At 29.4% G+C, this 16024-nt stretch overlaps 1 long non-coding RNA gene and 1 pseudogene across 1 annotated transcript; both read left to right on the top strand.

Annotated features, from left to right (window-relative positions):
* The first annotated feature begins 3791 nt into the window (after positions 1 to 3791).
* LOC125203882 lies at positions 3792 to 4632 on the top strand. The gene is made up of 2 exons (XR_007173451.1): positions 3792 to 3849; positions 4356 to 4632. It is a non-coding gene; the product is annotated as an uncharacterized LOC125203882 (long non-coding RNA).
* Positions 4633 to 9509: 4877 nt separating this feature from the next.
* LOC125206404 lies at positions 9510 to 15452 on the top strand (annotated as a pseudogene).
* The last annotated feature ends 572 nt before the right edge of the window (positions 15453 to 16024 follow it).

The following is a 16024-nucleotide window of genomic DNA, read 5'->3' as shown; positions in this document are numbered from 1 at the left end:
TTGATGTTCATTAGGTAATCGTGATATATCTATATCCATAGGGTTTACTAATGCATACGGTTAGCATATGGTAGTATTTTTTATAATTTATTACAGTACTCTTTTGATTGATTATACTGCTTCGTCAAGATTTATAATACAATAATTTTGATTATTTAATGCAGTATTAATTCATAGATAATCTAAATCACTGTTTTTGAGGTGGTTTCATTTATTGTTGATTGACATGTTTTTCAATATTTTGCTTAATTTAAAATTTATGATAGAATGTTTAGATGTGTATATGCATCCATTAGTTTATATGTATTGGTTAAATGTATTGGAATTGTCAATCGGTAGTTGTCTAATAATGATTCAAATATTTTTTATTAATATTTGTTGATTCGTTTTATATTTTGTTATGTTTTCAATGTGGTGCAGTTGTTTTATTTTATATATGTATATTTTTGTATGCATTGACTGTTATGAAAAAAGGTTTATTCTTGCCTACCAAATATCAATTGTTGCTTGATTCTTGAAACAATTGATTTTATATATGAAAAAAGCTGACTTTCTGAAACGGTGAGATGCAGATGGATTGGATTTGAATGTCAATAGTGTTATTTGTTGATGTGATGGTTCCGTCATCTTCTTTATTGTTGTGTAAATATTGTTTTTGTTATCTATTTATAATTAATGTTGTAGGAGTATTGCAAAATGATGTAGATATTTGTAATCTATTATGTGTTATTGGTGGTAAAATATCTTAAATATTTGTGAAGATTTTTTGTCTATAATATAAGTATATGGTTTATTGGTTAATATAATACATAATTATTTTTTAAGATATTTATATAGTTTTCTTGATCATTTTGAACAGTAGTTGTTATTATTATTTGTTGTTCATTTTAGATTATCAATACGATACACACAACCATACGTCATAAACGGTGAAAGCTTAAATAAATAAAAACTGAGATAAACGGTGAAAAATAAATAAATAAAAACTGAGATAACCTGATTAACATATTCCAATGCAGAAAGCTTAACACCTACATATCAACAACATTGAAACATAGACATTATCGCATCATATAAAAATAAACAAATAAAATTAAGCCCTAGATAACAAAATTAAAAATAAAAATAAAAAGATTACCATTAACCACAACAACATCATTAGACGCCATTGCAAAATTCAATGTTGAAGAATGTGAAACAGTAGAATGTGAAGTTGAAGTGTCGTCCATATCTTGGCCTATTAAATTTATAAATGAGTAATTAAAGCATGGTGTGTTAAAAATTTTGTTGACAAAGTTAAAAATTATATGTGATTGTTGGTATACTTTAGCACATCCTGATTCATCAAACATTCTCACAAAGAAGTGATTGCTTGCGATCAAATGAAAAGTCAAGAAATCTGCATAGTTTAACTTGTGATCGTTGTGGAATTGTTTCCATCGTTCATCCAAGCACATTCTTCCATTTGGATGTAATCCTATCTTAATTGAATTCTAATGTAGTAAAAAAATATTTATAATAATAATCTTTAATAAATAACTAACTTTTGTGGAGAAAATTATAAATTAAATTTTCACATTCATAATGATGGTACTTCATATGCTGAGGAATATTTTCAGCTTTTTCAGTATGAATTATGGTGAGGAATCTTGTCAGGTTTGTTCATGGTTTTTCAAAAGCCTAAAGAATGGGATGACTAACGTCTTAAATAAGAATTCTTTGGAATACATAAATTAAGTGAAAAATTGTTAATTTTTTTGAGAAGGTTGCTTATTTAATGAGCCATGCGTTTGTGGCGAGGACACCAAAAAATACAATTTCTTTAGTGTTGTCTCTCTTCTTCTATTGTAATAAATATTGAACTGACTCACAGTAACAATATTTTTTATTTGCTTCAAAGTTTTTATGGTTCAATGTTAGATGGAGATGATACGCACGTGTTGTTAGGTAACAAAAGGATGAAATTTCAGATGAAAAAGCATTCACTTTTCGGAATGTGCGGCATTGGAAATTTTAGGTATTTTTAAAATTAATTTAGTCTTCATTTTAGTTTTAGAAGTGGAGGTGGAGGCGGTGTCTTAGCCTTATTATGTAGGTGGTGTGTATTTTTTAAAATCTTTTGTATGTTTTATGTGGATGATGAAAAGTGGATTGATTTTGTAGGTAGAAGTTGGTAGACAAGCTTACATAATATTGCGGTGTTGTTTAATGTAATAGTGCGTGGGAGTAGATCTCGCATTATTAAGATTTTTACTCCCTATTAAAACGCGTGCCGAAATGTATTGGGAATCCTATTTGCGGACGGGGGCAGTATTAATCTAGCGTCATATTGATGTAAATCCAAACATGTATTTACAAAATCTTGCCTCCCATTGATGTAAATCCAAACATCGGATTATAACACCGTATTTTCTTTCATACTCTTGGTATCTTTGTATTTATATAGATTGGAATTGAAATTATTGTATCATGTATTAGCACGGATGATGTAAGAAAATATATTTTGAACTTTGTTATTATTTGTTTGAAAGAGTATGTCAATCGGTGACAGAGTCATGATTGATTTTAAAATAATGTATATGTATGTACAATAGTTTGTAAGCTATGATTTAAATTGTTATAAATTATAGTTACTAAAATATGATGTCTAATGTTTATAATATATTTTGTTTTAGTTTTGTCATTATTTCTTATTGTTCCGAAAATTTTTGTTGTACAAAATAATTAGCAAAATAGGTTATGCAACAAGTTAATTATAAATCTATAATATAGTTATAAAAATCTGAAGCAAGTTCAATAGAGTAAAGTTGTACAGTCATTCATACGTAATCTCAAAGATATGGCATAAGAAGTTTTTTGTGCTACTTTGTATTCTGCTGATGGAACATTTTTCTTCTTCTTTTTTGTTGTTGTTGTTGCATTGCTGGATGTTTCAATTGTTTTAGTTACTTCATACGTTGTTAGTGTAAAATCTGTAACAAGTTAGTTGATATGATATGTTTGATAGGGTGATAATTCATCTAGGGATGGAATTTTATTAACAAAAATGAAATATACATTGTTAACTAATTTTGTAAGGAAGTATGTTGAACAGTGATTAAAAAGAAAATATCCTTTGTGGAAATTAATTTTCATCCGAATAGGCGAAGACCATTTTTTCAGAGAAATGCATTATAAATGTAACTCACTATGTAAGGCAATAAACTATCAATTGCAATGCTGTTGTCAAGCAAAAATTTCTCAATTCATTGATACATAATGTTATGAAATGGAGTATATAGTTTGTATATGAAATATTTTTTGTATATGAAATGGAATATATAGTTTGTAAAGTAAACTTTTTATAATATTATTTTTGCATATTTGGCAGTATTGAACACTTTATGGAAAGTTGGTCTTCATTCGCATAAATATTACTACTGTTTTAGATAAAATTTTGTTTTGCTGTTATATTCTAAATAACAAATGTTACGTTTTATATGTTCATAGAAGATTTTGAATTTATGTAAACAGATGTTGTTAAAGATAAAGTAATATAGTGAAAATAATTAGTTAAAAATTGAAACTCTTACTGTGTTATCTCTTTATAGTGTTCATCTTCATATTCATATGTTGTTTTCATTTTATTTTTTTCTTGTGATATTTGATTTGACTTTTGTAATAATTGAAGTTATCTTGATCGAACCCCGAACATAGGATGCATACTCCTTGTAGGATCATTTCATGTCATGGACCTTATGTATGTTCATAAGACTAATTTAAATCATTATACTCTTTCAAGAAGGGCATGCTCGCGGAGTTTGATTTCCAAGGCCAAGCTTTTGTAGCATTTTATTCGGAAGCTTTGAGGTGGGCTTTATATCCAACACATTAAGTGTGGATAAAATTATCAAATATATGAAATGATTTTTGTTTGATAAAATCGCACTTACTTTTTTTAAAATGTTATCGTGCCATAAATTATTTGTTTTATGATGCCTATCTGCTTGGCGATGCCAAATGAATGAATGAATGAAACGAATTCGGCTCCAATAGGACCAAGATCCTATTCGAGTTAGTGTACACAAAGGAATGGACCGTGAGTCATCGTAAGGGTTGGCCGGTCAATGTGATCGTGGAAGGTGGCCACCTTCCCGACACACAATGAACTATCAGATATGGCGGATTGATGGAATGAACTTAGCTTGATCAAGCGAACTTTATGAAAATGAACTTAGTAAGCTCGGGCCTTTAAGAAAACCCCGTGTGTTACTGTGATGGCATGATAATGACTTTTTCTTATATATGTGTAACTTTTGGCAATGTGTTCACTGAGTACCTCGCACTCAGCCCTGCATGTATTTCTAAATGTGCAGGTTGAGCAGTGATGAAATGGTGGCTGAGTGGAGTTGGTGGTCGTCTCATCTCTTTTGTAGGGTTCTTGTGGCATATGTCTTCACACATATGGTCATGTGTTTACAACTCCTTCCGCGGTGCACTATTGTAGTATTATTTACTAGATGGATCGTAAGAATAATGATTAGTAACAAGTGACTGTGTCAAACACTCTTTTAAATTTCATCATCTTTCGTTGTCTTGTGAACCTCCTTTGTCTTATTAAGAAGTATGTGATTGTCTTATCGTTATTTCTTTTATCCTCTTTCTATACCCTCTTCTTATTTCTCTCCCCTAGTCATGATTCACCGAGCAATGCTATCCTTAGCAAGGTGCGGTCGTGACAGTAACCCATTGACAAAGCCCATAATACGTTGCACATATTCAACTCAATAGCAATATTGCTGGTTTTCTGCGTGGAATGCTTAATAATGGCATTAACATGGTGAGATTTAGTTATGGATTTCCTACTAAGGCTATTGAATACTGTACAACTTGCTAGACGAAACCAGCTATGCATTTTGATAACAAAATATATGCATAATAATATATCTTTAATATTGTATAAATATATATTTTTTATTTTCTACGTAGAAATCAATCTTGACACAACATTGTATTTGTATATATTTGATATTATAGTATGACCTTATTGTTATTTTTTCTTTATAATTACATTTTTCGCTCCTTTTCATTTTTTTAATTATGTTTTTCATTCCTTTCCATTTTCTTAACTATATTTTTCATTTCATTCACCATATTCATTTATCAATTTTGATAAAACATCATGTCTATTTTTAATATAATTAGTATGAACTTATTGATAATTTTTCTTTTTAATTATATTTTCATTTCTTCCATCTGCTTTTATTTATTAATTGCTATGTTTATGTTTTTTAGATGATGTTACCATAATTTTTTTATTTTATATTTTAATCATTACAATATTTTTAATAGTAATGATTAGATTTTTAGTCCATTTATATTAGTACTTTATAATTGATCTATGTTATAAAATTTTTGTTGAAAATATAACCGCCCAATTTCTAGGTTGATTTATTCGAAAGTATTACTATTATTGGTAAAATTAAATGTAGTTTGTTTTTAGCTTTTATTTAATTTTTTTGAAAACTATATAAATTGTCAAAACTTGCTATGCATATTGGTTATTGATTATAATTTTGTTCCTTTTTAAAGTTATGGTAGTATTTAATTGTAGTTTTAGGTGAGATGAATGACTTTAAATAAGGAACAAATTATTTTACCTTGGAGTTCTACTAGAAAGTGATGAGTTGTGAAGAATGAAAGGTTTTAGTTTATAATGACGAGATTGATGGTTCTTTTAATTATAAAGTTTATGTAGTGTACAAAGAAGTTTTTTTTTAAATTATGAGTATTTACCCTTTTGTTTAATTATTTATTGTGATAGCTTTTATCTTCTATTCCATGATTCAACATTTGAACATTATATTCCGTTATTTATTTCAAATTTATTATGTTGCAATGTTGATTTCTATATATGTTCAATTATCATATAACTAAAATTTTGTTGGTTATTTTGTTCATTATTAATAGCGATTCTAATTTTAATTAATTAATTTAAAATTTAAAATTAATATTTTAAAATATCATATTTTGTGCATCGCACATCGGTGATACTAGTAATAATATATAAAAGAAGAGTTTTGAGGGTATTTTGGGAAAGGAAAGGGAAGTTATAGGGGTATTTAAGGAAATGCCAAATAGAGTAAGAATTATATTATAAAATCGGCTTGGCATTAATTACCAAATAAAGGGTAGTTATTTTGCAAGCCTACGTGTGAAGTGAGTGGAAGACTACATGGAGTGGTGGGAGGTTATACAAGGGTTATGTGCATACTACGCCATGCTCAATGAGCTTTCTCACTCAAATTTATGGCTTTAAATATATTATGTCATAGGCAAGCGGATAAACATGTGAATTCTTGAAGCAACTCCAACGAACTTCACAAAAGAGGTAGTGCAACTTTATCCAACAAACTTCATAAATTTTGCTACTGTATCTTGATTGTATTTTTCTAATTCTTGCTACTGATATCAATATCTTAACTATTTTCAGGCTCATGCGCGGATTCCTACTGCCTAAATTAAGGAGATAACATTGCTTAACAGCCTTGATTATATCATAGTAAGTTAAGCAAGTGAAATATTTTTTTCTTCTTTACTAGAAATGGAGAAAGTGGACATGATAAGGTTTTGAATAATGAATTGAATATTCATCTCCATAAATGAAGGTTGTGAGAACATATATCTCACAGTAAACATTGCTTAGATGAATATTGATTATGTATATAGATGCTATGTAGAATTCGGAAGTAAAGATGAGTGGTGTTGGTGGTGCTAGATTTTGTAATTTTGTTTCTCATTCGCCAGCCCCCGCAAGTTTTTTTGGCAATTATGATTACTATTAGGTTTTATTATTATTAATTAATTAATTAATTTTGCGTATTAGGTGTATGGTGAGAAGTTGTTTTCTCCTGGCACGAGTGGTATAAAAACTGATGTGGAGATTCTTCTCGATGATGGCCGTGTGAGTCTTGATGGTTTGTGCAGAGTTCCTGGAGTGATGAATGAAGATTGTCCATCCTTAGATCGCAAGAAGAGTGTTGTTTTGAAGAGTGAAGGTGATGTTACTCCGAGTCTCAAGAGAAAGCTGGTTGAAGAGTTCGATGGATCTATTAAGTATTCCAAGAAGAAGCATAAGCTGGTACCGGTTAAGATTGAACCCAAGGATTGAAGGTGTTTTTGTTGATAATGTGATAGACTTATGGGGGTTGTTATTTTGTCGTTTGTCTAAGTATTAGAATATTAGTATTATGTTGGTTTGTATGATTGCTCATCTTTAATTTTCATTTTGTTCTTGAGTCTGATTCTTTCAGACTCAAGAAAGATGAGCAAATATGTATTTCTACGAATTTCTCCTGCTTTAATTATATAATATTGGCAGTTGAGGTTTAATTATCAGTGTTTCCTTTAATTGTTGTAATGTGTTTAATTATTTTATGTAAATATTTGCAGATGTTATTTATTTTGATATTTGACTTATTAGCTTTCTATTTTTAATCTTCAATAGAATAACTTCAAAATTATAAATTGTAAGTCCACAGTGGGTTTTAACTTTTGGGTATTGTTTTATGTAATTAAAGAAATAGTTTTGCATTTCTAAATCATCTATTGATTCGAACTTCAAGAAAATGATTTATTAATGTTTTGATACTTTAAATTGTTGTCATCAGAATAAATCTGTTGTTATTAACATAAGGAAATTATGAAAACAATTAAAAAGTCTCTCAAGTTTTGAAGAAAAGGTCCTCCAGAAGTTGTGATCTTATCAGGTGCTTGTGTTTTATTATTACTCATTTTAATTTTAAATATTACCATTAGTTTCGAAAATGTACACCCACTCTCATTTTTGTTGTCTTTTTGTTGGTATATTAATATTTTGTGAATTTTTGGTATTTTCAGCTATATGTATATTGAGAAGAAATTTTTGGTATCTAACCTTAAGAATTAGTTGCAGAGTGATATATTGAATGTATATTGATTGTCTGTTTAGTTTTTGGAACTTATTGTTTCTTTGTTGTTGTTCTTGTGGATTTTGCAGATTTTAGGAGAATTATATTTTTTTAAAACACAAAGTTTGTAAGAAATTTTGTAGTTTTAACATGAGTTACTTTGAATTTAAAAAGGGATTGGTATTTATATATTTTACTTTTCCTTGGTGTGTCTATCTTTGAGAGTGTCAAAACAAATTTTGTTGCATTGAATTTTCTTTTTACGGCATTTTGTTATTAATCTTCTTTGAATTCAAAAATTGACTTAAAGCATTTACAGGGATGGACTCAATGTATAGTTAGACGTGGCAAATGATTTACCTGAATTTTCCATTGATATATAGACATATGGAGTATAATTGTACTCCTAGATAGATATATTTATATTGATTGCTTCTCTTCGTTTGTTTAATAAAAAAAAGGTTTGCTTGTCTCTCCTTTGACATTCACACCGCCTTACAGCATTATTGTAGTTAATAAAATAGGGAAGGCCCAAGGGCCAAATTTATATATGCAAACAAATATATAGCCCTAGAAAATAAAAAAGATTCAAATTTATTACTTATAATATACTACTTATATATTGTATTTTTATTATTTATTTATTTTATTTATATGTTTATATATTATATTATTTTTGCCTCTCTAACTAATGTTCCCTGGGTTAGTTGTCTAAATGTTGAGAAATTCCAAGATGCTTCATTATATATTGCAGTTTAAGTGTAATTGACGTGTCGGTTTTGATAATTTAATGTACAATGATAGTATATATTTGTTGTATTTGTATAATGTATTGTATGTTGTATTTATTGATGTTGAAATTAGTATTAATATTTGTTTATCAGGGGTTTTTTTATTTTACAGGTGGAGATTCAATAGATTCTCATGGATTGGATATTCTTGAAAGATTGTCTAATAATAAATGTTATAAGATTTTTTCAGGTTATAGTTTTAATTTAATTATTATATTTTTTTATTATTTATCATTTGTTTTGATTAATTTTATCACTAATAATGTTGTTGTTCTATGTTATTTTAGGTTTAAAGAAAGCTGATGATTAATTTTGGTAGGAAATGGAGTATATCTTTATGTATTTTACATGATGTGTTAATTTTTGTTTGTTATGAAGAATTTCTTTTTGTATCGATGTTTATTATGATATATTTAGTTATTTTAATATTTTCACAAGTGTAACTTTTTAGTATTATTATATTGAAATCAAATGTTATGGATTGTTGTTTTTTGTTAAATAATTAGATGTTTTGGCCAAATATTAGTTGTCATTTACAAATGACAGTATTCTCAATATGTAATATTGATTTTACTATTTGTTATAGATTATATATATTTTGTTGTAGGAACACCTCTTAAGTGAGTGGTTTGTAGTTCCCAATGAATTATTTTATTTTAAATATCATGGGTTCTACTGTGGTATAAAATCAATTAGAAGTTAATAGTATATTGCGGTGTAGGAACACCACTTAAGTAGAGGTTTGTATTTCCCAATGAATAAATATATTGTATATTAGTCGAACTTATCAATGCGTAGAAAACTCAGCTCGGAAATGAAGAAAATCGAGAAATCTATCAAGTTGGTAACTAACAAATTGTGCGAAACCATCAATATTTCAGGTATGTATGTAAAATTAACATGGTATGTGAGAAAATATTTTTTTTGTTGTTTTTTTATTTTGTTTAGCTATGTAGATTATTGAGATTTTCGGGATATGGTGAAATATAAATTGTAAATATTCTATGTGTGTCTGAATATAATTTGTGAATTGAATTTTTGAATATTTTTTTCTTTTGCTGGGCATTTTATTTTGATATTTTGTTTTGTTTTAATAGAAATTATATTTTGTATTTACGGAGATCATTTGTTTAATTTATTTAAACTATTTTATGTTACGTTTTGATATTTATGTATTATTTATATCTTGACTATTTACTAATTAAATTTTTGATAATATATTTGTAGGTAAATCTTCGTTATTGTCTAAAGGTGTTGATATTTGGGAAGGTACTCCCATTCGAAAATTTAAATTATTTGAACATGATTTGAAGTTCACAGCGGATTCTTGGAATGGTGCTGTTATATATGGTATTTTCTGATCTTATGATTTGTTAAGTTAATTTAGATATTTTCATTGTAGTTGTTATTCATTGAGTTGTTGGCATTATTTCATTATTGTTTTGTAGGTGTTAACATTTTTGGTTTGATTGAAGTTGATCAACGATCATTTTTTAAAAGTTGTAAGGACAATGAATTGACCTTTGAAGGTAATATTTACATTTTTGGTTTTTTTTTTTCATTTTTTTGTGTTTTACATAGCAATTAATTTTGGCAGGTGTATCTTCGTTAGTATTTAAAGGTTTGGATGTTTGTGAAGGAAGACCTAATAAAAGGTTTAAATTGTTTGATGGTGATCTTAACTTTACAATGCCTTCTATAAATGGTATGTTCTATATATATCACATTAGTTATATAGTTTAGTTTTTAAATTTGTCCTTTGAAATTACTCAATTTATTTTTATTAATTAATTATAGGTTCTTCGATACCTTCGTTGAAAGAGATGGATCAAGGTTTATTGGGTGAAGCACATATTGGTACTGTTGTTAAGAGTGGTAACTTTTTAAATTATGTTTTGTTTGTTTTGGTATATTCGTGTTATTATATATATGTAAAGTTAACTTTTTTATATTATTTTTTGTGGGTGATAAAAATATAATATAGCATCTACGAGTGGGATTTTAAAAGATGGTGTTTATTGTGATGTAAGAAGTAGTGTGCTTCCATCTACTTCAAAAGCTATTAATAGGAGTTGTGATATGTTGGAACACAACATTTTTCCTGTTGAAGGTAATCGTTTATATGTATTTGGTGTGTAAGTTTTTATCTTTGTAAGTTCAAGATTCTTTATTTTATGTTCTTCTTAGTTTTTATTGTTCTTTGTAAATTAATAAACTTATTGTATATAATGCAGGGTATCTCGACGTTGGTGATCCAACTTATGTTTGTTCACATTGTAGTGCTATGTTTTGGTATGATGAAAGGTTGAAAAAGTCTGCTAAAGATAAAAATCCAAAGTTTTCTAGGTGTTGTGTCAATGGAAAAATACAACTACCGAGTTTTGAGGATCCACCTATACTTCTCAAGGAGTTGTTTTTTGGAAGTGATAGAAAGTGTAAGCATTTTCAGAAGAACATTCGTACTTACAATAGTATGTTTGGATTTACTTCTATGGATGGAAAAGTTGATAATAGCATTAATGATGGGCATGGTCCTCCAATTTTTCGTTTGCATGGTCAAAACTATCATCTTATTGGTAGTATGATGCCCGTAGTAGGTTGTCGGCCTAAACTTGCTCAGTTGTATATTTACGATACGGAGAATGAAGTTCTTAATAGAATGTTGGCGGTGAGGTATGAGTTTTTTGTTTTTGGTTGATTTTATTTTATATCTTAATTTTATTACATTAATTTGATTTAATTAACATTATTTTTATTAGGTCTGAGAAAGATTTGAATTCTTTGCATGAGGAATTAGTTTTGGAAATTCAACAAATGCTTGATGAGCATAATCAATTAGTGAAGTCATTTCGGATGGTCAGAGAAAAGTTACATGAAATTGATGAGGTTGTGAAATTGAGGTTGATTGGAAAAGGGGGGAAAGATGGCAGGAGATATAATTTGCCAGTTGTATCTGAAGTAGCTGCATTGATTGTTGGTGATATCGATGAAAATATATGCGATAGGGATATCATAGTTGAACTTCGGACAGGACATCTGAAAAGGATTCATGAGTTACATCCAACATATCTTCCTTTACAAACCCATTGTTGTATGTATATGGTGAAGATGGTTATAGGGATGATATTTGTTTTTCAGAATCTGTTGTGGGTTTGGGTTATTCTCGCAGAAAAATAAGTGCAAAAGAATATTTTGCATACTACTTGCATGACAGAATGAATTGTTTGTCGTTAATTTTGTCATCTCGACGATTGTTTCAACAATTTATTGTGGATGCATACACGATGGTTGCAGCTGGCAGATTGAAGTATATCCGTTCTCATCAAAAGAGTTTGCGTTGTGATTTGTATAAAGGTCTGTCGGATGCGTTGTTAAGTGGTGAAACAGATGGTACTAAAATGTGGTATGCGAGTTATTTTGCCTTCAAGTTATACAGGCGGTGCCCGTTATATGATTCAAAGTTATCATGATGCAATGGCTATTTGCAAGTGGGCTGGATATCCAAATTTGTTTATTACATTCACTTGCAATCCTAAATGGCCTGAAATTTTAAGGTTTGTTGAGAGTAGGGGGCTAAAATACGAAGATCGTCCTGATGTTGTTTTGAGAATATTTAAGTTGAAGTTAAACAGTATGATCAAAGATTTTCGTTGTAATAAAGTGCTTGGTGACGTAGTAGCAGGTCAGATTTATTGTATATTTATTTTATTTGTTTTTAATGTGTTTTTAATTTTTTACTTTTTATTGTTTATAATATGTTTTTTTTATGTTGCAGTTGTTTATACTGTGGAATTTTAAAAACGTGGTTTGCCTCACGCTCATATTCTTCTGTTTTTAGCCAAGAAGAAAAAACATCCTGAGCCTGCAAATATTGATGAAATTATTTCTGCCGAAATTCCAGATTCTGATCTTGACGAAGATTATTATAAACTTGTCTCTGAATTTATGGTGCATGGCCCATGTGGTGTAGCTAGGCGTGATTCTCCTTGCATGTTTGAAGGTAAATGCAGTAAGTATTTTCCAAAAAAATATTTAGATGCTACAAAAGTTGATGATGAGGGTTATCCAATTTATAGAAGGAGGAATAATGGTCGAACTATTTGGAAGAGTGGGATACCCTTAGATAATCGTTATATTGTTCCTCATAACCGTTATTTGTTGATGAAGTATGGAGCTCATGTCAATGTTGAATGGTGTAATCAATCTCGGTCTATTAAGTATTTGTTTAAGTATGTTAACAAAGGTAATTATCGTGTAACTGCTTCATTTTATAATACTGCAAGAGATGCTGATTCAATGAAAGAAGTTGATGAAGTCAGTATGTATTATGATTGTAGATATATTTCGCCTTGTGAAGCTGCATGGAGGTTGTTTGGATTTGAAATATAGTATAGAGATCCTGCAGTGGAAAGATTAAGTTTTCATTTACCAAATGAGCAAACTATCATATATGACGAGTCAACTGGTTTAGATGATGTGATGACTCGGAATAGTGTTAATGAAAGCATGTTTTAGGTTGGTTTGAGGCGAATAAGAAATATCCTTATGCTAGAGCGCTGATATACTCAGATTTTCCAAATAAGTTTGTTTGGAGATCTGCTAGCAGAGAGTGGACACCTCGAAAACAGGGTTTTGTGATTGGAAGGTTGAGATTTATTCCATTATGTTCTGATGAGTTATATTATTTGAGATTGCTTTTGAATATTATTCCTGGTGCTACTTGCTATGAAGATTTAAGAAGTGTCAAGGGTGTTCAATATGGTACATTTAGGGATGCATGTTATGCCTTAGGATTGTTGGATGATGATAAAGAATATATTAATGGTATTATGGAGGCAAGTGAATGGGCTTCTGCTTCTGCATTAAGAGATTTGTTTGTAACGTTATTATCCTTTGATTCTATTTGTCGTCCTGAAGTTGTTTGGGAGAGTTGTTGGAGTGTATTGTCAGATGATATTATTTATAGACAGCGAAGAGTGCTAAGGCATCCAGGTAATGTAAATTATTATTATATTAAATTTTTTAGTATTGTTTATTTGATTTTGTTTATGTCATATTATATTTGTTTTTCAGATTTGTTACTCACTGAAGAGGATAAACGAAATTATGCATTAGCAGATATTGAAAAGGCCTTGAAGAAGGTGGGAAGGAGTTTAAATGAATTTCAATCAATGTCATTTCCATCAGAAGATTATTTTCAACCTTGTCAGAATAGGTTGATAATGGAGGAGTTGTCTTATGACCGAGAAGGCTTAGCTAGAGATCATGCTGTGTATGTCTCTAAATTTAACGATGAACAACGGCATGTGTACGATTCTATAATTCAGTCAGTTGATTCTGGAGGTGGGGAAGTATTTTTTGTATATGGATCTGGTGGTACCGGGAAAACTTTTATGTGGTCATCTTTGTCTGCTGCTATTCGGTGTAGAGGTGAAATTGTTTAAATGTTGCCTCAAGTGGAATTGCATCGTTATTGTTACCTGGTGGGAGAACATCTCATTCTCGGTTTAAGATTCCAATTAATGTAACTGAGAATTCATTTTGTTGTATTAAACAAGGAAGTGCACTTGCTGAGCTTATTGTTAGAACAAAATTGATTATTTGGGATGAAGCTCCAATGATGCATAAACATTGCTTTGAAGCTTTGGATAGAACTCTTTATGATATAATACATTGTTCAAATCAAAGCAGTGCAGATTTACCGTTTGGTGGTATAACAACTGTTTTTGGTGGTGATTTTCGGCAGATTTTACCTGTTATTCCCAAAGGTAGTAAGCAAGATGTTGTAAATGACACTATCAATTCTTCTTATATTTGGGATTATTGCAAAGTTTTGAGGTTGACAAAAAATATGAGATTATTGAATGTTGATAGTGGTATTGAGAGCTTGGAATTAATTGAATTTTCTAAGTGGTTGATAGATGTTGGTGATGGTGTTGTTGGAGATTGTACAGATGGGTATGGTAAAGTAGTTATTCCAAGAGATTTGTTGCTGGAGTATACTACTGATCATTTGCAAAGTATTGTTTCTTCGACCTATCCAAGATTTGGGCAAAATGTTGAAGATTTGAGTTGTTTACAGGATCGTGCTATTTTAGCTCCAACTTTAGAAGTTGTTGAAATGGTTAATCAGTATATGATGTCTCATAATTTTTTGCAAGATCATACTTATTTAAGTGCTGATAGTGTAGTTGGATCTGATTCACGTCCGGGTGTTTTCGAGGAGGTTCACACTCCAGAATTATTGAATGGTATACGTTGTTCTGGTTTACCAAATCATGAATTACATCTTAAGATTGGTACTCCTGTGATGTTATTGAGAAATATTGATCATGATTCTGGATTGTGCAACGGTACTAGATTGGTGATTACTAGACTTGGAAGTCATGCTTTGGAAGCAAAAGTGCTTTCTGGTCGTTCTGCAGGCCATTTAGTGTTGTTACCACGGTTGTCTCTCAGTTCTTCTGATTTAAAGTTGTCTTTTAAGTTTCAACGTCGACAATTTCCATTGATTGTGTCTTATGCAATGACAATTAATAAAAGTCAAGGACAGTCTTTATCTCATGTTGGTCTGCTTTTGAAAAATCTCGTGTTTACTCATGGGAAATTTTATGTTGCTATCTCAAGAGTTACAAGTCGCAGTGGGTTAAAAATATTAATAGTTGGAAGTGAAGAGGAACATTCTGATGTTACCGACAATGTTGTATACAAAAAAGTTTTTCGTAATGTATAATATATATCTGTATCTATTTTGTCTTTGTTGATAATTAATGTTTTTGTTAAATATCATTAATTTGGTGGTTATCCTTAACATTTACATATGTATCGATTGCCACGTTTATTTATTTATTTTGTATAGTGTTGAAAGCCATGTGTCATGGATATAATTCTGAGGAAAAATTAATAGGGTAATACAAATTGAAATATATCATATCATTAAAGTATTTTGTTTGATTTTAGTATAAGTTGATTATTGCGTGTGTCGATTATTTGTCTGATTCATAATTGAAATCTAGATTTGTTGAAAGATATGGTACTGCTAAAGATTTCTTACTATGAATTGAAAGATATGTTACTATTAAAATATTTTGATTTTATAAATTAATATCAATAATTAATTTTGAATATCAAAGGTATATGTAAAAAATGTTGGATATTTTAAATAATATACTAATATTGATTTATAGTATAATATTTGATTATATATTCAACTTAAAGTTAAATTTCAGTAGTCCAAAATGATTGAAAGCTTAGATGTTGCATGGACGTGTTTACCATCATAGATACATATGATAAAGTAGAGCT

Source organism: Salvia hispanica, chromosome 2 (assembly GCF_023119035.1).
Source record: "Salvia hispanica cultivar TCC Black 2014 chromosome 2, UniMelb_Shisp_WGS_1.0, whole genome shotgun sequence".
Lineage (NCBI taxonomy): Eukaryota > Viridiplantae > Streptophyta > Magnoliopsida > Lamiales > Lamiaceae > Salvia > Salvia hispanica.
The sequence above is the reverse complement of the archived record's forward strand: the minus strand, read 5'-3'. Positions and strand labels throughout refer to the sequence as shown.